The 27,795-nt window shown below is 33.5% G+C and overlaps 1 protein-coding gene across 5 annotated transcripts in view; it reads left to right on the top strand.

The window, feature by feature from the left end:
* Positions 1 to 27,795, top strand: part of LOC123672240 (GTP-binding protein Di-Ras2) — a 282,502-nt gene that overhangs the window by 43,835 nt on the left and 210,872 nt on the right. The gene's annotated exons all lie outside the window — the stretch shown is intronic.

The following is a 27,795-nucleotide window of genomic DNA, read 5'->3' as shown; positions in this document are numbered from 1 at the left end:
AAAAAAAGTTCTATAGACATGGGCCCGCAAACGCTTTTTTTCGAGATACACTCTGCTTCTTGTAATCCTACTTTTTTTGTGATGCTCATACTAGATTATCAAATCATTAATTTTCGCTACAAGGTGAATAAGAACCTAAACTCATAATTAATTTATTTACCACAGCTTACTAACTGGATCTTTATAACATAATAATATGGATTTTCTAGGATTACTAGCAAGGGCGTAGGTAGATCTTTTTTTTTTCTTGGGGGGGGGGTAATCGAAGAAATTTTTTTGACGACATTGTTTACTCATATCAATATACTATCTATAATGTGAGAAAAAAAAGTTTGATAACGAGGTTTGAACCAAATTATCCGAAACAATATTTTTTACTTATCAATTCGATTGTTTTTATCTTATACTGGATGTTGCTGAATTGGAGTTACTAAGGCAAATGATTCCTGGGATAATTTTAAAAATAAAATGGCCCGCAAACGTTTTGTTTTCGAGATACAGGGTATTTCTTATAGTCCTACTTTTTGTGATGCTTAACCAGTTTATCGAATTCTTATTAACTTATAATTAATTCATTCATCATATTAATGACCTTATTGGATCTTTATAATAATTTGTTGGATTCTCCTGAGATTTACTATAGAGAGCTGTTTGAATTTTTTCACGAAATCGATTGCAGATACGGTAAAACTACAACTACCAAAAAGTGAAGTACTGAATCAGAGATTCTTTTTGAATTTTTCTGAACTATCAGTGGTTCACAAAAAAAATAATTCTGGAGGAAAGAAGCGGGCACCCTTCCAGTAAAAATTCACCCTGTAGATTCGCATTTAAAATTAGGATATCACGTGATGCGAACTCATATTATAGCAGTTTGTTTCTTGAAATGATCCGAGAAATCTGTCATTTTCATTTGTACCTCCAATTCAGGAACACCCTGTAGATTTAGGTACTTAACTCAAAACTGATGACTTCACAAATAAATTGCAATTTTAAATGAAACACAATAAATTTTACAACACAGCCCAGATAATTTCGAAATTTTCTTCTTAAAATTGGTAGCAGATACAACTAAACTACAATAAACCAAAAAGTGTAGTTTTGGGCCAGAGTTTCTTCTGCATTTTTTCAAACTACCAGTGGTTCAATGAAAAAAATTGTGGAAGAATGAATCTGTTATCTCTTCTAGAAAATTTATCATCCTGCAGATGATTCAATTCAAAATTAGCATATCACATGATGAAATGATAAAAACTTCAAATTGTTATGGACTCTTTCTCTTGAAATAATCCGAGGAATCTGTCATTTCTGTTTGTACCTTCAATTCAGGAACACCTTGTATAGTCAATTCAAAACTGATGTCTTCACAAATACATTGCAATTTGAATGAAAGACATTAAATTGTACAACATGGCACAGACTATTTTTTGATGCGAATAATTCAGTTCAGTTCTTCGATAACTGCAGTATTGAAATATTGTGGATAGAATGATACAAAAAACTGAAAACAATGGCTAAAACGATGATGAATACAAAAATCACAGATGGCAAAACTAGGGTCAACGCTGACAAAGCAGATAGATGTAGAAAAATAATAAAGCTAGGACATAGACGTATTTGTAGTGCAATGAGACTTATCATTTTGAAAGCGATAATAAACTCATAAACCGTGAAAGGGTCCGATTTTTTACTGTCATTTTGATCTCAAAGAAAAGTAAAATGATTATTGGATCATTTCATGGAAAAAATTTCGTTGTTCGTCGTGCGAAAATTCTGAAGTTTTATATTTTGGAAATCTTTGAGGGAGGAGTTAATTACCACTTCCATTTCTACGACCTTGAAAGATTAAACATATGTGGATGCAATTCCACTGAAACGAATTTGTAATCATGGAAATCTAGGGTATTTCTTTTACAATATTCTTCTCGAATTTGCTATGATTCTGACAATATAATCAGCTTCAAATGCTTAACGGAGCTGAAAATTCATATAAACACCCAAAATTTTAACTCCGCCAATTTCAATGCCACGGTAATATTAGATAATTTTTTTTCTGCCGATTAGGAAAATGTCGCCGGATTGATGAATCTCGAATTGATTAAGCCTCCTCGTTAATATTCGACAACAATTTTAACGAGCCGTCAACTTGTCACAAGCACAAAAAAAATGAGTTACATGAAACAATTTCATCGTGTTATCGTTAACCCCGAATCAACAGCAAACAACCAATTATTTTCAACTCCCTTCAACAAGTTCAACGTTCCCTTTTTTTATGGCACCTCAGTACTGAGTTTCAATTCGAAACCATTTCACACACCAATAAAGTAAGTTAACGAATGTCGGTTCGTTATACTAAATGGAAACCCCTTTTTCCGTTTATCTTGTAGAATCCTCGTGTTTTCAAGCGTTCGTCAAAAGTGACTACGGCCTCATTCCAGAAAGTCGAATCACTCTCTGCCAGAAATGGAATCTGATTTCATTCAATTACAGACGAAGAGAAGAAAGAGGAAAAAATTAAATTTTTTATTAGGAGCATTCCTAAAAATAATACAGGGTATTTTACAGATTTTGTCCTCACTTGATGGAATTTTATAATCAAAGACAATACAACCAATTAATTCTCACAAATTTTGTTATTTAAATTAGTTAATAAAAGAAATGAATAAAACGCTTGACTGTATGTTTCACAATTTTTAATGAAATATATAAAATCTTGTTTACATGCATGTTTCGGGTTTCATCCCATTTTCAAAACTGAATATAAATATAATAGTATATTCTAAAACAAGTTGCAGAATGGGCTCCTATTCCAACACGAATGCGAAATTCGAAAACGAGCGACGAAGGAGCGAGTTTTGGAACGCATGAGTGTTGGAATTGCCTTCTGCAACGAGTATTAGACGATATTTTCTCTATTTTGGTCAAGTTTTGCGAAACATTGTCGAAATTCAATGAAAAATTCAGATTATATATCCTAGTGACTTTTGTATTGTATCTTGGCAGTTGGTGTGACTGTTACGAAAATTGACAGATTACGGAATTTGAATATGAATCGTATGTTTCGAATTTAGACATAATTTACAATTACACATTAAATTCGTGAATTATGTCTGACGAAATCGATTGAACACTACCAGAATTATGAGAATTTGCGAATATGTAGCAAATGATTTCTCTATATCCCCAAATTATATTATATTGACAATTATTGACGTTTGTTGAAATTTGATAGGATTGGAAGTCAGCATAGACAACCACAAAACGAAAAATATATCTGAAAACGATGCTGTAATGAGTTCATTACAGCACTGTTTTTTAGAACTGTAATGAACTCATTACGATACAGAAATAGAGAAAATAATATACACAAGTAAATATCGATTACTAGGTGACAGGCGCAAATCTAATTGATCGTTTAAAATTGGGAGATTTTGTTTGAGAGCTCAGGGTATTTCTAAAAACTCCTTCCTCACCAACAGAAACTAATATAGAAGTGGTTGAAAGGGTACCTCATACTTTGGCTTCATCAGTGTTCACTAAAACTAAAAACAGAACTAACAAACTGAACAGGAATAACATAGTATATAAAATTGATTGTGGAGTTTGTGAGGGGTCTTATATCGGAAAGACTGGGACAAACTCAGAGAGATTGCCAGAATTTGAAGTCTTCGACTAGTCTGTCTACTCACACAGTTGAGACAGGTCACCGCATGAATTTTGAGGACGCTACAATATTAAGAACGGTAGATAATAAGTTTAAACGCTTATTTACTGAGTCTTTGGTGATTAAATATTTAGATACTTCGTTGAATCTGGTCACACAGTCAGAAAGTGTTAGCGCCATCTATTGTAATGTGGTTGAGCAAATAATGAATAAAAATAATTAAATGAGATAAAAATGAAGTGATGAATATTAAAAATAAAATGATGATAATTTTAGTCTTACCGAAATAGTATAGCTAACACAACGCGGTTGTGGTCGACTGAAGTTTCAGTAGTTTTAATTTGTTGTCGGTGCAAATTTTCATAGTTTCTGACTGTTTACGTTCTTGTCGCCATTTGTTTTTACAGATATTTATTGTGTACTTTGAAGATAATTGAACTGTGAGTTATACCTATTTTTAGTTTTCAATTGTATGACTTGGAAGTGTTATTTAAAGATGAATCTCATTGTTATGGTTCTGCCTAATTTTTCATTGTTAGGTTCAGATTAATTTTAAGTTCAGATTTAGATGACTAATGAGTTTTTTGGTTCTTCATAGTCTTTCATTATAAAAAATTATTTCCAGTGCCCTGAAGATGTAAATGATCGAAAGCTAGGCCAAATTTAATAAAGAGCTTAATAAGACCTTATTTTATTCGAGACCACGTGAAACATGAAGTCTATGCCAATGCACTACAATCAATTCAAGTCCTTCAAAAAGGAATTCGTGAAGTTATTGAGAACGTACAGCCGCAACTCTGAGAATTCGTCATTGACAATTTCATGAATAGCTCATTCTGCTGCAACCGTAGCCAAGGCGGCTAGTTGGACGATATCGTTTTCCAACGTTAATAACATACCTTCTCTTCAGAATGAAGTAAACATTCACTTCTTTCAAAATATAAGTACTCTTTTTTTTTAAATAAAAGTGAAACCTCTTAGTGAAAAACCCTTAACTACCAATTTTTTCCTACAAACTTTATTGAGCGAGATTCAATGAAGTCCGACAGAATTAAATGAAATTAGTAGTTACATGAATGAATTCAGAATCTTGAGTTGATAAAAAGTAGAACTTCTGTTTTCAATTCATTTTGTATTATCTCAGAATGGCAGCTATTATTCAGGCTGAGCACGACAACACAATAGCATCCCTTTGTTTTGTTAAATTTGTCTATAGAATTCCGGATGATAGCCTTGTTTTTCGGCCTGTCGCGGATGTTTGACAGAATTTGTCACAAGTTGTTGATGAACATTTTGCTTAACGGTGGAAAATATTCCTGAATTTGCTCTATGGCCTTTTATTCTCATACTATATATAGTGTAGGAAGCAGACGATGTGATGCCGGAAATTCGGCTTTTGTTTCGTTGTCAGAATTTATTTTGAAAACAAGCAGGGTATGTTATCATCATATGTTTAATTTAGATGGACTATTCTATAAATACTTTCGCATTTCAGAAATAACTTTTTATAGTCAATACTTCTTTATAATGAATGAATTAACTGAAACTATGCAATTGAATGCACGGCTAATGACTGAATAAACATAAAGACAGATATATATCTCAGAATTTTTTTATTTGTAATACAGTTTTTCCTCATCAGTGTCTTAGTTCAAAAAACTGAATTCATAAAATTGTATTCATTCCACTAATTTGCATTTGAGAACACTGTTGGCTAAGTAAAAGAAATGCCACTTTGGTAGTATTTACTGAGAGTAATCTTAACAGAAGAGGTCATAGCTCTTTTTTCTTACTCTTCTGTGAAATGAATATGCAAATCACCATTCACAATTGAAATAACAATTTTCGAGAATATAGTTTCAATTTAGTTCAGTCTAACACAAATGTACAGTTTTGGATCATCTATTTTTCTTTTGGTTGATCTCAATATTTATTTATAGACAAAAAAGTATACAGGCTGCTTCGAAAAAATTTTGTATTCTTTATAACCAGGGGTGTTCGAAAATACCCCATTTATGATGAACAATTTTTCGTATTTTATGAGTTACAATTTTTTAATTGTTTCAGCGTTATCTACCCCATCATTTAAAAAAAACCTATATTTTTTGCGACATGATAATTTCGAATGATTTCTTCCAAACGTGGAATGATGAGTTTTTAATATCAATACAAATTGTTCAAACATTTTTGAAATGAAGAATTCAAGTTTATTGTGTTTATTGAACTTTCAACAAAACATAATTTCCATAGGTTCTGGTGGGCTTCAACAAAAAAATGGGTATGAGGATATTTTGACATGATTTTGATTTTGAATTGTAGGTATCTGATTCTATGATCGATAAATCACATAATGTACCTACATCGAAATGATGTTACTCTATATTATGTATAACAGTTTTATATGAAATAATTAATAAGTGTGAAAAAGAATCAAACATTGGTGCAAATAATATGAACTACCAAGAACAATCATTGCCATAATCTTTTTAGTGAAACTTATGATACCTCAAACCAAAAAGTCCATATTTCATAACATATCGGTCATAAATATTTCCTTTGCTGGCTTTACTGATCAGAGGTCTATAAGCGCTCGTTCATTCATGCATCCTTTGTAACTTTGAAGACCACATATCATTCTTTTTTCAAATGCCAATTTTCATCTTATATTAGGTGTATCCATCAATTATTTTCCCACTGAAACGCTTTATTTATCTGTAGCTCACGTTGTATGAGTCCGATCGGATTCCACTAGATGGTGTTAGAAAGATGGGATTTCGTACTACAAAAACTTCTGTGATAGTTCTGCTATTAGTTCATTCAGTTTAGTTTGAGTGCGCATCAAAAATGGACACTAGCAAAGAGAAAATACGCTATATTTTACAGTTATTCTTCGATAAAGGCAAAAATGCAAGCCAGGCGGCTGAAAATGTCAATAGTGTTTGTTGGTCTTCTTACTGTAAAGGCCAATCTGGAGTAATTTTGATTTCGTCGATTTCGTTCCGGTAATTTCAATGTCAAAGGCTAATTGCTGAAAATTTCGATAAAACTGTGGACATTGTCAAGTCCGATTGCGATGCAAGCACTGTCTCGATTGCCGAATATTGCACAAACACTGTTTGGAACCATTTGCATAAGGCTGGTCTCAAGAAGAAGCTTGATGTTTGGCTCCACTTGAGTTAACGCAAAAAACCTCATTGACCGAATTTCTATTCGGGACTCGTGGCAACAAAATCGACCCATTTTTGGAGCAGTTGGTGAAAGGTAGTAAAAATTCGCTTTAACAGAAGCTTGTGAAAATTGACCGTCTCAATTTTTTGCCAATAGGGACGAGGATTTCTATGGAAGAGTCATAATGATATCACTTATAAAATGGCAAAAAGTTATCGACTAAAACGGCGCATATTCGACCTGAATTGGATAATTTCAACTTTGGTATAATGGTTTTTTTTTCACAATTAACAATTATACCTCAACTTTAGCTTTGGAATTAATTGAAAAACGAAATTTTGAACGGTCATATTATCGAAAAACCTAGTCGAATTTTGACTAATAAACGAAGTGAACTACGACATTCGAAATCCGAACCTACCCTGTAAGTTTTAAGTTTCAACCTGTATATTTCAAGCCCTTTCGAAAGTTTTTTTTGTATACGGCCAGACGGAATTGAATTTGAGGACAGATTCGTCATCGGCGAGTCAAACACCATTCCGAGCATAAAATTGGAGAATTACAGACATTTTGAACTCTATGAAATTGATACTTACTTCCAAAAGACATCAAAACCTAAAAATAAAATATGAGATATTCAGAGAGCTTGATCATTACAGAAATACAGTATTTCTATACAATATAGAGGGCTAATGAACACGTGGAAATACGCATCAAGCAGTTCGTTTATCCGCCAATTGCCTCGGGAAATTGAGGAAAATGCCAGGTATCGGAAAAAGTATAATATTCATTGCCATTACCTTAGGTTCAGTAGTCATAACTTTTCCTATTAAAAAAGAGATCGTTTGGGAGGATTTCGATACCGTGCCCTTAGAAGAATATTGTGTAGATGTACATTCGATTGGAAATTATAGGAGGGTTCAGAAGGAAGTGTTGTCTGTCATCTTTGAAATGCGAGATTTTCTGATAGATTGTATGTCACCTATATCTGAAGCAAGTTACTTCATTTGAAGGTGCAGACTTGTTCCCTTCTAAGGGTGTTTTGTTACACCGCTTCTCTCGCAGTTGATTATTGTGAAAAGTGAAATATCGAAATGTGTGATAGATACAACATTTCGATACCAGGTGAAATTTACCCCCAGAAAGAATTATTTCTTCTGAGACTTATTCTGGTAGGAGAATGATTATTGAAGGCATATATCATTGCATATAATCAAGGGATTTATGTAGGATCCAATTATTGTTCCCTATAAATAATTGAGATGGTCAACAGGATGCTTGGAGACCTATTAGTTTCTTCAAATGTCGAGGGCATGACAGTTTCAATGAATTTACAGGGAACGAATTTTATTATACATATAATGTAAAAAGGATGTGTAATTCTTCGGGGTGTCGAAGATGTGTCATGTCGGTTGTTAATCTTAAGACACTTACTGGGGTTGGGAAAGTTCGAGAACAAGACGGTTATACCAGATGTGTCACATCTGTGTATCAGGTTCTAGTCCTTCGAGAATATTCGATTTCCAGGAATCCGCGAAGATCTTTGTGGGCGGTACGGCAAAACTCTTATTGGACTAGGGGATGGTACTTTCCCTGAGGGTGTGGTCAAGCCGGAAGGAGGGAAGGATATTCAGAGTGGATGGGGTAAGTTGCGGTCAGGGGACGAAGTAAGTTCGAGTCGATAGTCAGTTCAAGTTGAGTCGAAGACGAGTAAAGTTCAAGTTAAGTCGAAGTAAGAGTAAGTTCAGTCGGTCAACTCAAGACGTGAGACAAAAAAAGGTTCGCGGACAAGATTAAGACGAGTCGCGAACGAATCAAAGACGAGACGACTGAAACTTGTAATAAGACAAAGACGTGAAATATCGAAGACGACTCAAGTAATTAACATTAGAGTCAAAGTCACGGAGAAAAAGACGAAAGGCCAGGTTATCGAATCATACCTCTAGACGATCGATTAACCAAGCCTACATTTATGTTAATGAACGACTTTTCAAAAGATGACTTTATTGACAGGTGAATGATTAGAAGCAAGACTACAGATTGATTAACAGAAAGACTGACTAGCTCAAAAGACAATACATTTGGTATTCATAATATAGTCTTATATCTAATGATTAATGAAATGGTGTGAACATAGGCATGTGCAAAATTGAAAATTCAGCAAAATAAAATGGGTAGAAATAGCGTTGATAATTTAACCTAAATGATAATATGATAATATCCAATATTCAAAAGGTACTCGAAAATATGTCGTTTGATTAGAATGAGGCCATATAACATAATCATTCAGGGTGTCTCATTCAAAAGTGTCCACCCTCAATAACTCAACAATGAATCAGAATTTGTGAAAACTCTCAGACAGGTCGATTTTTGATGACAGGGGAAGATGATCTGGGATACAAAGCTTGTTTCTACTAGCAATCCTCTGGAGAGGGTTGCAACCTCATCGGAAATTTGAATTGGGAAAGTGGGTAGTTTTATAGCATCAATGTATGCATGGATTCAAATTTGTATGAACCTGCAGTTTGTGTTTTATAGAGTAAATATTCACAAAGTTACATGGTTTTTTTATGGAATTATGGTACCGATAAAATTGAATGAAACAGAGATGTTCTAATGATCATATTATTTCTATTGAAAGAAGATTAGTTTCAATTATTATTATTATTAGTGGAAATTAACCGTAAATTTTTGTGGAGAGCTTAATTGAAAAAAAATCGAATGAGCGATTCGCGATGCAGCCAACATTGAAATTGGGGCCTCGGTTTTTATGGCCAATTTTTTGCCGGTGTGTGTTTCTTCTCATCAGTACCACTTCACACAATAAGTTTCGTTCCTAACTAGTAAAATCACAATTTTTCCCAAAAATTCGATTCAATTCATCAACATAGTCACCTTCAAGAGTGATTAAGGTGCTTCAAGGCTCCTTTAACTTTTCTTTACCTTTTCTGTGAAAAGATTCGTCTTGAATCTTGGCCCTCGAAATATAGGCTTCGTCCTCGGCAGTCACTTCCCCATTCATTTTTTTCGATATTATACTTTCTAAGGGTGCAAGGATGAGACATTTTCACCTGAAAATATGCAGTTATTTCGAACTCCTTAAAAGAATTGAGACTATGTTTCTGTTTTTTCACGTAGTCTCCATTTTTTTTTTGTCAATATGAATATGTCCAATTATTTTGATGATATTTCCGATTTTGCTTATCTTCAATTGATATTCTTAGTAGGTATCAAGTGTAGTTGAGTAATCTCATGCCTGTAAGCGTAGAAAGTATACAGCCAAGCTTCGTAGAAAAGCATTTAGAAAACTATTTATTTTAGGTTCAACATGTCTCAACAAACAGTAGAGACTACTCACTAGGCTATCTGATAGGCAAACAACCAGGGCATCCATTCAAATTAATAGACTTATTGAAATTTTTTAACGGTCATTTTGAAAAATGATGTGTCTTTCGGGTCACCTATAGAGTGATCTGTACAAATGAAGTATAAAACTTTCAGGGAATTCAATAAAAATAATTCGTATTATCTCGAACAGTTTTCAAGATAACAGTATATTCATGAAATTTGTCGATAAAAGTGGCCTACGTTAAAAAGTACCAGGGATAAATAATGACAAATGCGGTATTTCATGGAAATTATGAGCTGTCACGACTCACGAGCAGAGCTTCGGGTGATGGTGAGACTGCTGACGGGATACTGTCGGTACAAACATCATTTGTACCGTATGGGAAAGTCAGCAGATGGGATTTGCAGGCTCTGTGGTTCAGAAGCAGAAACAGCCGAATACATGGTGGTGGTATGCAAGTGTCCACAGCTGGCTGGCCTAAAAATCATTTATATAGGGAAGCCGGTCCTGGATACCCGAGAGGTAACGGCCAAGGCCCCTAAGGAGGTTGTCAGTTTTATTAACGTCATTGACGACCGCCTTGGGTTTCCATGAATGATCTACATGGTCGCAGTTCCCGGAAGGCTTACCGAGCCACAACGACCCCAGTTCATATAATAATAATAATGTGCATTATTTAAAAATTGAGCATGCTCATTTAAAGAAAAACATGGTGGTATCGTGTTTCAAATCAGCCTGTAAAGTCAAAAATACTTTAGGATTATGTGCTGGGTACAGTCAATTCCGACAAAATTTGAATCATTCTTCTAGCCAAAAATTTCCGAAAGTCATTGAAAGATTGAGTATCTACTATTGACACATCCTGTATATATAGGGTGTTTTTTCGAGGTATATAACTTTAAGTTGGCATTACTGTTCAAGGTAGCGACCAATTTAACAGCTGTCAAGTGATTTATTCTCAGTTTGGTTTGGCAATTCATCATGAATAGACTCATGCCTGAACAACGCTTGCAAATAGTGCAATTTCATTTCGAAAATAATGGTTCTGTGCGGAATACGTATCGCGCACTACGTCCATTTTATTTTGTTTAGCGATGAAGCGCACTTCTGGTTGAATGGCTACGTCAACAAACAAAACTGCAGCATTTGGAGTGAAGCTAATCCTCAAGTGTATGTCGAAACACCGTTACATCCAGAAAAACTGACTGTTTGTGCGCTTTATGGGCTGGTGAAATCATTGGTCCGTACTTCTTCAAAAACGACGATGGCCAGAACGTTACAGTCAATGGTGATCGGTATAGAGCCATGATTACTAACTTTTTCATTCCTGAATTGAACAACGATGATGTCCAGGAGCTGTGGTTCCAACAAGACGGCGCAGCATGTCACACAGCTCGTGCCACAATCGATTTATTGAAAGACACGTTTGGTGACCGCCTAATTTCACGTTTTGGACCTGTGAATTGGCCTCCAAGATCTTGTGATTTAACACCGCTAGACTACTTTCTGAGGGGCTATGTAGAGTCATTGGTCTATGCGGATAAGCCACAAACCCTTGACCATTTGGAAGACAACATTCGCCGTGTTACTGCCGATGTACGGCCACAAATGTTGGAAAAAGTCATCGAAAATTGGACGTCCAGATTGGACTACATCCGAGCCAGCCGTGGCGGTCATATGCCAGAAATCATATTTAAAATGTAATGCCACAAGATTATCTTACGGATAAATAAAATTCATGTCAATCGAATAATCCATCGTTGTTTTATTGCAATTTAAAGTTCTATAGCTCTAAAAAAACACCATTTACTTTGCGGTGTAATACGAAATGGAAGTTGAGTGAAAGAGTATACATCTACTTCTCCACTATCCTTTTTCATGTGGAAAGTTTTTTTTTCGTGAAAAGTTGAAATGAGATTACGATAAGAAAAAAACAAGCAGCATGAACTGATGAGAAACCGATTTATCTATTACCTACCACTAAAGTTTCGACAAAAGTTCTTCAACAGATTTTGCCTATTCAAAAATGAAAGTGGGTATTTCTTGTTGGAAATGATTCGTTATAGCTGTCGTCTATGTCAGTTCGTGAAGTTTGCCATGAATCGAAATTAGTAATTGAATTGAAACTATAGATCTTTCTGATTCGTTATGAAGGAGAGCTCACTTTATGTTCCTCCATGATGAGACTCTCGTACAGAAATTGAATTTATGTGTTGTTACTTTCGGCTATGTACTAAACTCGATTTAAGCTTTAAACTCCCCAATTCGAAAATGAGAATCTGGAAACATTACAGCACTAACGTAATTGGAAATCTCATAATAATGGTTACGTACAGTTCTCTTCGATATTTTCGAAATTGATGATGAAATATTTACCAAAAATATAAGTAGATCTGCACTGAGGTGTTCGGAAACTCGTATTCCGCATTTCGTTTTTTTTTCTGTCTCTATGGCGGTTTTTTTAAATTTCCTTACCAAATGTTTGATGAATTTTTTCTGATTCTGAGGGAAATCATTCTATTTTTTGAAAAAAATATCGAGGGAATATTACTTTTTCACACAGTTTTTATAGTTATATACCATTATTTATGTTGTTGGTCCCTGGATCTCTCAAATCATATATAGTTCATTCAGGAATTATTGACATCCCGGGCGGCTGTTGAAAATCGAAATTAAGTCGGTAGTGGCTCATTACATTACTCATAATATTTTGATTGCCAGAATTCGAGTTGTTATTATCAATATCATTGACAGAAGATGCATATTTTGAATGAAGTTCTGTTTATGTTATTGCTTTTCATCTATAAAATTACGAAACTAATTTTATCACTTTTGAACATACATCGATTAGTTAATTTGAGCATTTCTGCCAGCTTGTTGAAAGAGTTTTGGAGAGAAAAGAAAGCAAGTCATTACAGCCTGGTTTATAAGTGAAAGAAAACTTGTGAAATACGATATTGAAAGAATTATTCTTTGATTTTATTTTTACTAAGATCAAAAGCAACATTTTTATTAATTTGGATAAAAATTTTTCATCTGACCAAAGAGCACCTAGATATCAATCAATGGAATACAACATTATATAAATTAATTAGTTACATTTTCAAAAATGTGATCGAAGAATTAAAAAATATAATATATTATAATTTTGTGGCGAATACAGATAACAATACAACAAAATGTGAAATTCATTTATCTGAATGAAAATTGAATATTTGAAAATGGTAGTCAGATTCAATAGTGGGCCCAAGAGAGCTACCGAAAGGTTTGCCAAGTATATCAAAGGATAAAGATACACAATTTTGACTGCTGAAATAATTGTTGGATTTTTACATGAATGGATTTAACTCTTGACAGTGGTGATCATAAGCATAACTAAAAATCTATTAATGGAGAATTATTTAAAAATTCAGTTGTTGAACAATTAATACCTTCTCTGTAGTTATTTGGCACCAAATGTGATACAAAATTCCAAAAAAAAAAGTTTTTTCAAACTTACAATAACAACGTCATATTTCACCTGACAGCATCATCGAAAAGTTCTACTTTTCCTCCGCCAGATTGGAACAACAAAAGCTTCCTTGGGATTGAAAAATATCAAGAAGTACTTCTTCGAGATATAGAAGCTGGAATGGTACGTACGTTGGACTACTTTAGTTGAATTTATAAAAACCTGGGTCCTGGGTTGGAGTTTTGTTGTCAAATAAGCCAAACCACCCCTAGAAATCAGTCTTAGGGTCTCGTGGGCAATTGTAACGTTACAAATCCGTTTACATAATAAAAATTATTCGACTGTGTTCGACAAAATTCGGTATTGCCAAGATTAGGAAATCACTCTGTACACAACTTATTCCAGATTCTCCGGAAATTTTGGCCTTTCGGTTGACTCAAAGAAAAAGGTATATGTACCTAGGTATTATCAAACTAGCAAACAGTAAATGACATTCCCCAACATCTAATACAACTTCATAATAAGCTTCTGAACAATTTCAATTTATACATTTCATTATTACTGCTAAACTCATTAGCAATTTTATCGAGAAGTAACTTTGAATTTAGGTTAATCACCTGTCATCTTGGTGTGTTACAGCGTATCGCATCGAGATGAAAACTCAATTTGTCGGAAATAAAATAGATTGCTGCTCTCATCGCAGTATTTTAGGAATTATTTTTGAAGGACGATAGATCGAGATGTAGAAAAAGTGGCCATGTTTTGTTCAAGATGAAATAAGTGATTTTTCCGAAGAATAAGATGTTTTTACTATGAGATTATACAAGGTGTTTCATAAATATTTGGACATGCTTTCAGTTCTAATACCTACAGAAAATTTGGACCGTCTGAATCAGTGTTGACATTGTCTATTCGTTTAGGAGAGACATTTATAGAACAATTCATCAATTTTCTAACATTTTCAACAGATATAACTCTTCAATGTTCTGATAGATTTTCATGAATTCAGACGTAGTATTAATCAATAGCACAGGCGGAAAAATTTCAGATATTGCATCTGAAGAAACTTTCTGTACATAATTTTTTTTTAAATAGACTCTTCGCTTAAAAGGTAGATTGAATATTCTATCAAATAAGCATATACGGCAAATAGCCGTATTGTTACGTTTCATATTTACATTTTATTTTATGTAGCATCAAATATCTAAACTTCAAATCATTGTGAATACGGACCGAAATCTGAATAATGCGTGGATCCTTTTTTCACAAAAATTGAATGCGTTTCATGTATATATTATTTCAGCCATATACAGGGGAGTCTTTGACTTGTACATATATTTTAACCGTAGATTCTTGAGGTCAAAAGAAACACTTTTTACATTTACCATTTTTTCCGATTCGGCTCGGTTGAAAAGATATGGTCATTTTAAGTTTTCATAATGAGCTATGCCGATCCTGGAAATCAGCCCACTGAAGTTTTCCCAAGCATAAATTTATACCATTTGAACTTTGGAAATGGGTTACTATATTAGCAAAACAAGCATAAACTCACTTTTTCCATTCCCTTTGGTGACCGAAGTATTATTTTCAATATAATAAATGAGTTATAGCAATTTCGTGGGAGATAAATATGTTGATTATTTTTCTCTTGATTTCTATTTTATATTCGATAATAATAAAAAATTCAGCTTGCAACCACCCATATTAAATCTGATATTCATATCCAATCATTTATTTTCGCTTTTTCACTTCGTTTCGTACAAGAGTTACTTATTCATATAACCTTTCATTTTCATATAGGTAAATAAACATAAATGATAATCATCTGTGGACTTCCCACGTTGCCAAGTTTACAATCACAAAACACTATAATGACAAAAAAACCTACAGAATAATAAGCTAAATCTATGTACCTATGAATACTAATCATCTCTCATCTGTAATGTTATGTTTAAAGGTTATGTTATGTTTTGTCAATAAAATTCAAGAAACCCAACAAACGGTTGAAGTTTTGTACATTACTAGAAATTTGGGTTAATTGCTGATTGAGTATATTTTGTTATCTAGAGGTCAGCAAAGAAGTGGTATTCAAACTAGTGTTCAATTTGAATTCTTGTTATCATGGAATCAGTGAGAAAAGTTTTAAATTTTTAAGGTAGCAAGAAGTGTAAGAACGCTTGTATTTTGGATTGAATGAACCCAGAATACTTTATCTAAGTACCTACACAATAACTTAGCTCGAAAATGAAAAGGCAGTTTCATTAATGGTTTTATGTGGAAGATGGAATCACCTCTGTATCACACAGAGGTAATTTTGTGATGGAAAAATTCCGATTTTATCTTGTTAAAAATAACAATAGTGTGAGGAGGAATAAATAATTTCCAGAAGGAATTGAATTTTTTTCCTTTTTCATCCTAGAAGCTTATAAGTTTCATGAATCTTTGAAAATTGAATTGAATTTGAAAATGAGTTTCGATTAGAATAATTCAAAATAGAATATTAACTTTAATGAAATATCTTCATATTATAGGGCAGTAATTTTTTATCATGAAAATATTTGAAATCCTTTTCTTCTTAGTGTTCACTAATGCCAATATTCTGTCTGAAAATTTGATACCCAATAGGTAACTCCAAAAAATGCTCTCGAGTACTTTCGATAATAAAGAAGCAATTAGTCTTTCCTTAATATTATCAATGTTATAATCAACATCTTCGAAAATTTTATTTTCCTGAAGATGGTAAAATGGTATTCGGCTAGGAAAAAGGAAGTACAACGTACATGTAAATTTACTTGTTTGTTATCGAACAGATAAACTGAAAATATTATGAAACTTCCCAACAATTATGTAATCTTTTTTTTTTGTTTTCACATATCAACTACATGTAAAATAAATTTTGAATTCTTGTAAGGTATACCTTTTTTTCAAAAGTACTCAATAAACTGAAGCTTTTGATAAACTTATCGAAAGATTGACAGTGACTTGAAATCATGTATTATTGCCAAATACACTTTTTTACTATAAATCCAGTATTCGAATCAAAATAGAAAAATATTTCTCTTGTGCCCCACAGTAGGTATACATTATTCAAAGCAATTTGAAATAAAGATTTTTCATCACTGAAACAAAAAAATGCATATCAAAAAACAGGAATTGAAGTACAAACTACCATAATAATAAATTGTCTTCATTTTCATTTAATTTATAAATAACCAGGATTAACATTTTTTACTCTTATACTTCTTACGTAGATTCATTTAGCCTGAGATCGATTGTGCGAAATAAAAAACATTCAATATTTATCCAATAATTATTAAATTAGGCCTGCCATTATTCGAATTAATTCTCAATGATTCCTGATCTCAGATGTATTCATTATATTATTATAATATCTATAAACCAAGGACAGTAACTACAAACTATGTATATGCCTTAAAATATCAATAGCTATTGATTCTGAAACATATGGATTGGATCAGTACATGTACTAGATAATAGGATAGGATCTGCGTTAATGGTGAAATCAGTGACTTTGAAATTATTTTTTAGTACATCGATGAGTATGAAGTTTGAATAAATATTCATTACAGAACTAGTGATTCACTTAATCAAGTAGTTGAATTTATCAACAGAATCATTGTATTGTAGATTTTTGGTTATTTCAATTAATCAATTTACTTTTCCATTCATTGTATGAAAAAATTATCCTTATGAAATCATGAACACCTCACAGCAAACTGTTTCCGGTTGGATTTAATTTGAAGGGGTTCAAGATTCTCTTTAAATACAGGACAACTGAAACTTCTCTGTATCTAGTGGGCAATCATCTTCACGAAATAAATCACGAAGGAAAATCGTCGTCCAATTAAATTCATTATGGTGTTTTTCTGAATGATTCGATGAATTATTAGGAGATCTGAAAAAATACAATAATTATTCAATATATTATTTATATTATATAACTTAGTAACTTACTTACGCCGAACTATGTTGTTACTTATTAAAACATAAAATATTTTCGAATCAAATATCGAATTATTCCATTTGATTGCCAAACATAACTACAATTCTTTGAGATTTCTCAAATTTTCAGTTTGGCCATGCGCATAGAGTAATAACCTCTGAGGCCATGCGCAATAGTTCAAATCGTTCATAACTTACGGTAATCTAGCATATTATGACTTATTTTATTATACAAAATTCGATTTAACATTTCGGATGATCCCAATTATTACATTTAATGAAATTCATAATAAAATAAATTTATTAATTCATAAATTTGATGGTTTGTTAAAAAAATTATTCGAGATTCTTCTATGTTGATCGGTCATGCGCATAGAATGATCCGAAAACAATTGAAATTCGAATTTATGGTATCATGATTTCTGTTGCTTTGTTTAATGTAAATGATAAGTATTAAGTGTATTTAGTTTGTTAAGTGTTACCTAAGTGCGTTTAACTTGTTAAGTGTTAAGTGTGTTTAGTTTGTTTAGTGTTAGGTGTTTGTTTAGTATAAAGTGTTTGTTTCTGAAGTTCTTTGAGTGTGTTAAGTGGAAATTAGCAGAATGTATTCTAACCAGGAGATGGTAGATATGTTGGAATGCTATTTCACAAATAGAAAAATAGCGAGAAGAGCTAAAGAAGCTTCTGGAAGGCTGTTTCCAAATAGGAGACAGCCAAATGAGAGAACTTGCGTAAGGATTGTTCAAAGATTGCGTGATCATGGAACCCTCGCTATCAACATGGTGGATAATGGCCGAATACGGTCAAGAGCAATGGATGAGACAATGGATGATGTTCTAGATGACGTGAAACAGCACCCCGAAACAAGTACGAGACGTCTCGCATTGCGATATAACATATCGCAATCTACGGTGGATCGCAGCTTGAGAGATCAAGGATTGTACCCATACCATATTCAAAAGGTACAAGCTTTATTGCCGACGGATTTACCAAAAAGAATTGAATTTTCTCAATGGGTGAGCTTATTCAAATCACTTTATTTTCAAACTAAGTCGGCTGGTTCCCTCACTTGTCAATGCAAATTCAGTGTTTCAATCCATGATTTTTGACCTGACAACGTAGTAAATATTCATTTCTGTGAGTCTTTTCTATCAGAGTTGCAATTAGCCAAAGTACCCAATTTTTTGAATTTCTCAGATTTTTTTTTTTTTTAAAACACATATTACTCGAAAACGGCTCAATATACGGGAAAATATGAAGAATACTTTTATTTCTCAAATTAGCTAAATATCCTTCAATGAACGTCCTAGTTACTTTTAAGAGTTCGGTTCTTTGAATTTCTGGTATTTTTATGGGATGAAGTATTCATAATGAAGAAACGGGGAGATATGGATAAAATTTTGTGTACGGAGAATATTCATCACATACATGAAAAACTATATCCCGAAATTCATTTTTTTCTATATATAACGGAAAATGACATTTTTTTATCGATTTTCAACAGCCTGAAAAAATGGTAAATGAAAAAAGGGTTTCTATTGACCTCAGGAATCTTCGGTTGAAATATATGTACAAGTCAAAGACTCACCCTTTATACAGATTTTGAATAACTTGTTTGAAATTGTTTAAAATATAAAATCTTAAGAAGCTACTCTGTAGCGAAACAATTGTTATTTGAGTGATAAAAAAGTGGAAATATGAAAATAAACTGTGATTTAATTTCGATTGAAGAGGATTTCCATCAAGTAAAGGTTGGAATCAATACAATTTTCACAGGACATGAATTTTGGAATATAATTATTTCATCTGAGGCAGATTCACAATTAAATTGATTCTATGGATATTATTCTCTCTCAGCTTCAGAGAATCACCATTTCGCATAATTTTTTTTATACAAGATTTTGAATTTCTATTGAATTCTTCCCACGCGCTGATGGCTGAAATAATTGGGAATATCTTACTCAATACAAAATATTAAAACGTCGTTTCATTTAACTCAACCCAAAACCGGTGTTTAATGATATTGTCATGGAAATACATGATGATTTATTTGTTCACCAATAAACTTTGCCATATGAAAGGCCATGTAATTTCAAGAAAAAAACATCAAGGGAACATAATATGTCCGATATCAATTATTTAAGGAAATAAAAGACCTATAAAGTTTCATCCATGCCTATTGATATGGTTTATTAATAACAAAAAATAATCCAGCAGATATCTTTCGGTTTTCCCAAATTCGTTATCTAGTGAGGAGAACTGAAAACCCCTTTGTGCTGGAAAAAATGAATTGCACACTTTCAGGATCGGGTTTTGGACTTTTTAGTTTTTTGCACATAAATTCTAAACTGAATAGTTTTCGACCAAAATATCCCTTTTCAAAGTTGTTGAGTAACAACAAATTTTTTCCAGAACCTTATATCAACTGAGACACAGGTGATCAAAATTGGAGGAATATTCTTAAAATAGCAAAAATAGGCAAAAAACGAAGGTTTTGGCCAGGTGGGGGAGTGTGTAGTGACTCTGTCTGCCCACAGATGGCGTTATGGGTTTCGCGCCACGCTTATTTTGGCCTCGGCGGATTTATAGGGGTCATCTCGTTGTAACAGAGTCACCTCTCCACGATGGTGTGAGAGGGTGTGTCTTAGTCAGAGATCACTGGATTGCCTAACTGAAGAGTTCACAAGCAATTCGGGACGAAATACCAAACCCCTCGGAGAGGGCACACTTTGTAACTTGGCTCGAGAAAGACTCGCCAAATACTGATGCTTGTTATTAAGTATAATTTTTTGTTGAAATCATATCAACAGACATAAAAGAAACTTTCAAATCTATTTATTTGCTTAAATATTTGAATCAGATATATGTTCCCATAATGTTTCTGTTAAAATTAAATGATTATTTGCGGTGAGCTACTGAATCACCCTGTATAATACCACAAAAAAAGTAGTTATGAAGTAATTATTAAAGCGACAATTCATCTATGAAAGCCGAATTATTACTTTGTCTTCTAAGCTTCTATGTAATTAATTTATTCGTTTATTTCGAATAGATTTTCAATATATAATTTTTGATATGGATTTTTCGATATCTCCAGAATAAATAACAATACAATAAGAAACAATTCATGATTGTCTTATAATCCTGCCCTATAGATATTGAAAGGCGGAATTTTTTACTTTTTCCGAGAAATCTGTATTCCTAGAATAATGGGCCGTATTCATAAAACTAAAGAATATCCTTGTAAGTATAAGGTAGAAGTATAAGGTTTTGAATTGAAGAAAAAGGTAAGAGTATAAGCATTTCCTTTTTTTCGAATTCATAATGATAACCTCATACTTGCAAGAATATCCTCCAAGAATAAGTAAATGGTTGTTGGCATGTTGGCTTGTGACTGTGTGTGATCTTCTTCTGGCACTTCTTCTTCAGGTGCTGCAAAAATCGATATCTTTCAAAGATTTTGTCACGTTATGAAGCACTTTCTTCAATTTCACTCGGCAAACATGTTGCAATATAGAAAATCGACAATTCAGTTGACCAAAACAACGTTCAATTCTCACTGTCTCTTTTTTCAAAAGTTTAATTTAATTTAGTTCAGCACCTGGAGCGGGGTTTCGGAATGGAGTCATGAGCCACGGCTTTAAACCATATCCAGCAAGTAGCACGACGTTATTCTTATTTTGTAATTGAACCCTTATTTGTGAATTTCTCCATATTCTTGAATCGTGGACGGAACCAGGCCAACTAACGTCGGTACTAGTGAACATTTCTCTTGCATCACAAGTGGCTTGCACATTCAGTGTAGGATAACCTTTCCGGTTGACATTTGACATACTCATCACCATGGCGATTTGGTTTAAAAATTCCTACATGGGTACAGTCAACTACGCCAATTGCTGTTGGAAACCTATATTTGCTTTGCCATAACTGTTTGGCATCCATAAGTGCATTGTTCGTAGACGGAAACTTTATCCAGTAATTTGATTGCGCCACTATGCTGTCAATTACGGCGGTCACTGTACGAGATACTGTAGCTTGACTTACACCCAGTTCTTGACCAATGCCTTTCTGATACCCAGGATAACTGAGATAGCGTAAACATATCTGAATTTTTAGGACGGATGATAACGCACCTCCTCGAGTTTCAGCATTATTCATTCCCAAAAATCTGTTAGCAAGCCATTGCACATTTTCCTCTTGAAACCGATATAATTCTTTGTAATCACGAACAGGTGTTGATAAACGCTTTTATCTCTCTCAGTTCCACAACATCTGCCATCGCTACAACTGATCACTGAGATCACGACTGAGTCTGCTACTAACCACACTCGAAATTATTGAAGGATATCCTTTTCATTTAGAGTAAAAGGTAACGTTTATGAATAACCAAATACTTTTTGTGAAGGATATGCTCGTACTCTATTAGTATAAGGTTTTACTCGGAATATTATGAATGCGAGCTGAAGGATTTCCTTTATATTCTGCAAGTATAAGCATAACCTTTTTTATGAATACGGCCCATTGTAATGAATTTTTTTTAATTTCAACGGATTTCACAGATGATTCACTATTCATATATTCGCAAATTCACTCATCTTGAACATTTTCGCATCAAGAATGTATGCAACATCTATTGATTCGTCGTTATACCTAGTGTTGGGTGTGGGCTCATTCGAATTAAAAATAATAGTTCATCCGCATCATACGATTGTTTTACTCAATTGTTTGTGTTTTCCGTAGGCAGACCTAATGGGTTTTCGAGCAACTACTAAGTTCAACAAGGAATAGCAGCAGGAACAACATACGTAAAAGGATATAGAGGGGACTATTCAGGAATCAAATCTTCCAAATGTTGTTCATCCTAACACTTTTACACCGTACTGATGACGATTGAAAGCCGGAAACACGTGTCTGCGGTTAGCACTTCTCCTTGGGGACGTCCTATATCCTTTTATTTGATTCTTGGATAGTCCCCTCGATATCCTTTTCCGGAACAACAACATAACTTTCAGATTAGAAATAATCAATTCGGTTCATGGTTATCTATATTTTTGGTGGATTTTTCTATTTGCTTTCAACAATTGAACATATGCTCCTGTTAGTGCAATATTTCATTTTTTTGTTCATTTTACTATTTCATATGCACCACGGTTCTCGAGGGGCACTGTACGCATGCGAAGTACTTTGGAACATATTGTTACATAGTTGATTGATGATTATCGGTGTATATGAATCTCATATATTAATATAAGTGTTCAAGCTACAAAATGGTGTTGAAGTTCCAGATAAGAGGGGATCCCCAAGCAGAGGAGAATTAGTATCGAGTGTAGGTTGTTGTGCATTTCCTAGTGTTAGCTAAGATTCTTCATTTTCATACAGTCCACTATATTTTCATTCGAGTGCTAACATATTGGTCCTTCGAGCCGGATGACCTCGATTTCATGATTTCGTTCTTTTTCATTTTCAGATTTTCACGTAAGTCACTTTTCAATCATTCATATAGATTATAATAAAATCGAACTATATTCGCATCGCCACATACGCTTCTCACTCGTTTCTTCAAAAAACACGTCATCATATGTTCTTGTTCCATACGCTTATCGTTCATTCAATAAATATAAATACATATTCAAAATTCCTTACATACAAACTCGTTTATTTTTCTTTTCATTGGTGATTCTGAAATAATTCAAATTTATATTCGATTTCTTCCAGAAGTTTCGCTGTTATTATTAAGTTCAAATAAAGTTCGTTCATTATTTGCCCTTCATTCAATTCATTACAAATTACATTTTAAATTTATTATTTCATCAATTAATTCACTAAATATGAGTAACCTCGAAAGATTTGAAATCAAACGTTAAAAAACATACGTTAGCCGAATGTCTGAATTTTACATAATCGCAAAACAAAGTATATCGGACACCTCGAAAAGGGGACAATTACAGGCAAGGTTCAATGATATCTAAAAGGTTTTCGATCGATTTTCGGAATATCATAAATTGGTTATAATTTTATTAGATGATGATACAGAATCTGATACTCACGAGAAAATAAGAAAAGGAAACTGAAAACTTTTATTATGAAGGTTTGTCAATTTATCATAGTTTACAACAAAATGATACTTCGAACGCATCCTCTATAAATGTTGAGGCTTCTGCCAAACTGCCTCCTCTTCCTATACCAGCTCCCATACTCTCATATTATAAAATTATATGAATCTAAACAAAATCTGAACAAAAAATCTCAGAATAAAACAGGCTATCGGAAATAAATTTTTAAATGGTAAACAAATGATAAGACAAAAAGTTACATTGGAAATAAATTTTAGGGGTTGCGTTTTCCACCCCTTACAATCATGGGGTAAACCAAATAAATTACTGGCTAAGTGTCTTTTTTATAGTAGAAAACTTCAGGTTAATTTCAATTTTGTAACTTTTTTAGTGCTTGTGAAAAAAATTTACAAATTTTATGTACTTACCCCTTTCAAGGGGCTGTAGGGATGCTCCAATGAAATTATATGAAGGATCCTATCTTTTTTTTCGAAGAGGAATCACCTCCTCAAATGTTTTACACTTATTTAGTTACACCTTTCATAAATATGTCAGCTTATTCTGTAAACAAATTCACGAACCTCTTGTATCATACGTTGAAATGTATGATGCCCCGTTTACATTTCCTCTGCTAATACTGATATCACATTTACACATGCTTTTTTGTTTGTTTGAAGTTGACAATTTTTTGTATTGCTCTATTTCAATCACAGTTCATGTTATCTCCTATATACCTAAAGTTCTGAGATCTCTAAAAGCTCCATTGGCGCATAAATGAACGCGAGTCCAACTCAGTATGAATCGGCATATCAACAAGAGCGCAAAAGCTCTCGACTTTCTGGATATTTTCTGGGCTTTTTTCGTTCGGAAATCTGACAATTATTTTACTTGCTACTTCCATTCCGTACATCGAGTACGCTCTAGTTCTCTATCTAATAATGAGGAGCACTAGATTCAGAAATCGATATTCCTATGATTCTATTGCGACATGTTCATTCATACGAAATATGTTAGCAGATTTTCCGAACTTATAATTAGTTAGTATGAGAATTTGCGAGAATGGTTCTTTGGGCTATTCCAAACGAGGATGTTATTGACTGGGTACAGGTGGTTGATATCATTTTCTAATAGACAAACGATGTGGTTACATGAAGCAACAACGCTAATTGGAGAAGGCCCGGTGTAACCTCAGACTGAACTGTCTCGGTCTGATAGAAACTAGCAGAGCATGAATTGATGATATGCAAAATCTTGAATAATGAATAGTAATATAGTCGTACTTATTATACTGGGTGTCCCGTAAAGACCACGTCAAACCGAGGGAGAATGTAGATCAAAGGATAACCAACCTGCTATGACAAAATTCCCATTATAAAAGTCTTACCGTTTCCGAGATATTTTTTGTTTTTGGGAAATAATGAATTTTTGCCCCTTTCAATAGTTTTGTCCTTACGGTTGGTACAATTCTACACCTTTTTGGTTAATTTTTTCAGTAAAATATTGCTGAAGAATGATTTTAACGTTTACATTAAAAACATCCTCCGAACGTTTTGAAGGGAAGCTATGAGAAATAATTTTATTGGAAATTTTGGTAGTGGATTATTTTGTTCATGAACTTTAGCCCATCGTAGTGGAACCAAAATGTACCGAGCTACTGCTGCACATTACACCAATAAATTGTCTATTTTATAGTGATTTCGAAAAGTTATCACACAGGTCATTTGGTATTCAAAGAAAAAAGATATGGCTGTATTTATCCAAATGGGTACGTTTCTGACAAAATAAAATTTGTCAATTCTGTTAAGAAATCTTCCATGTTGCATTACTAAGTGAACAATGGCAATTGTTTACGTGCGAAAATATTACTCGCATAATTATTCACCTCAACGAAATTCATATTTGCCGGCAAATTTCGCGAAAACATCATGCAGATCCAGATTTTTTTAATAAGATCATTTGGGGCGACGAGTCTTCCTGTACAAAGGATGGGTACATGAAGACCTAAATCCTCTGGACTTTTAATATTGGGGCTTCCTAAAAGACAAAGTATACGCAACACCCATACGTGATGAAGCCGAATTGCGGATGCGTTCTCTCAATTCGGCTTCATCACGTATGGGTGTTGCGTATACTCTGTCTTTTAGGCAGCCCCAATAACTCAAGTCCATAGGATTTAGGTCAGGTGAACTAGAGGCCACAAAATTCCACCTCCTCTTCCAATCCACCGGTGGGAATCAGTTCTATTCAAATGTGCGGTAACTTCGAGTCCGTAATGTGCTGGGCATCCATCATGTTGAAACCACAGACTACGTCGCAGCGCCAGTGGCACATCTTCCAATAAAATGGGCAGCTGGTTAGTTAAAAATTCCAAATAATTGTTTGCGTTCAGTGATGGCGGCAGTTCGATCGGGCCCAAAATTGCACCATCAAATATTCCAGTCCATAAATTGATCTTGAACCGATATTGTGATCTATCTTCTCTCACCTCTTGTGAATTTATGATATTCCAGCTATGCAAATTGTGGAGATTCATGTACCCATCCTTGGTATAGGAAGACTTGTCGCTCCAAACGATCTCATTGAAAAAATCAGGATCTGCATGATGTTTTCGCAAAATTGAATTTCGTTGATGTGAATAATTATACGAGTAATATTTTCGCACGTAAACAATTGCCATTGTTCACTAAGTAATGCAACATAGAAGATTTCTCAACAGAATTGACAAACTTGATTTTATCAGAAACGTACCATTTGGATAAAAACAGCCATATCTTTTTTCTTTGAATAACAAATGACTTGTGTGATACCTCTTTGAAATCACTATAAAATAGACAATTTATTGGTGTAATGTGCAGCAGTAGCTTGGTACATTTTGGTTCCACTACGATGGGCTAAACTTCATGAACAAAATAATCCACTACCAAAATTTCCAATAAAAATATTTCTCATAGCCCCCCTTTAAAATGTTCGGAGGATGTTTTTAATGTGAACGTTGAAATCATTCTTCGGAAATTTTACTGACAAAATTAACCAGAAAGGTTTAAAATTGTACCAACCGTAAGGACAAAACTATTGAAAGGGCCAAAAATTCATTATTTCCCAAAAAAAAAAAAATATCTCGAAAACGGTAAGACTTTTATAATGGTAATTTTGTGGATTATCCTTTGATCTACATTCTCCCTCGGTTTGACGTGGTCTTTACTGGACAACCTGCATAATAATAATAATAGCTCTTCATTCTCAATCACATTCATACACATACAAATATATAATATGAAAACGAAATGTTAATTACATATAGTTCTTTAAAATGTATGGTTCTAGTTCTCCTCTTTGGAAATCAAGTCTTCAACATTTGATTCCTATTGGCCAAAAATCATTTTTGTAAATATTCTTCTTCATTTTCAGGGGAACACTGACTAACACACATTTTTAGGTCAAATATTCTTGGTTTTTAGTGTTTAGTTGTTTTACACTTACTTCGTTCTCTTATAAATTACCATTTCTTCTTACATAGTCTTTTACAACTTCATCCTCTACATTCGCTTTTATTTGGGATATAAACAGCCATAATTTCTTCTTGCTTGTCTGCTTTTATAGATTTTAATGGTCCAGTACTAACTTTTGGTTTCTTATGCCTTTGTGACCTGATAGAGATGAATTCTTCCGATATGTTCTATTTCATCTTTTTCCATAGTTGTTTTTGAATTGTTGACGTTCTTCGAAACAATTTCTAGGTTACCCTTGTGTTTTATATCTATGTTCATAGGTGGTAGGTCAGATGTTTCATTATCTTCTATGCATGTTTCTGCAGTAGTTTGTTTAGAACCATTATTCAACCTCATTGTGACTTGATGTGATTTGTTTGAAGTTGACGATTTAGTTTTTTGTGTTGCTTGCAAATATGTTTTCATTTCATGTTTTTTGTAACCTTCTAGGAACTCAATTTTTTCTGATGAAAGGATATTGTTTTGCATCAGGATTTGGTTCATCTCGGATATTTACTTGATCAATTGTTTGAGATAGTTGTTTTCAAATTCCAGCATTTCATTCTGAACAGTTGAGTCTTTTAATTCTGTTGAATTTTTATGAGTTTCTAACCTCTCATGTTCACATGTACTGTATGTGTATTTCCCAAATTTCTATC

This window comes from Harmonia axyridis, chromosome 2 (genome assembly GCF_914767665.1).
Source record: "Harmonia axyridis chromosome 2, icHarAxyr1.1, whole genome shotgun sequence".
Classification (NCBI taxonomy): Eukaryota; Metazoa; Arthropoda; class Insecta; order Coleoptera; family Coccinellidae; genus Harmonia; species Harmonia axyridis.
The sequence above is the reverse complement of the archived record's forward strand: the minus strand, read 5'-3'. Positions and strand labels throughout refer to the sequence as shown.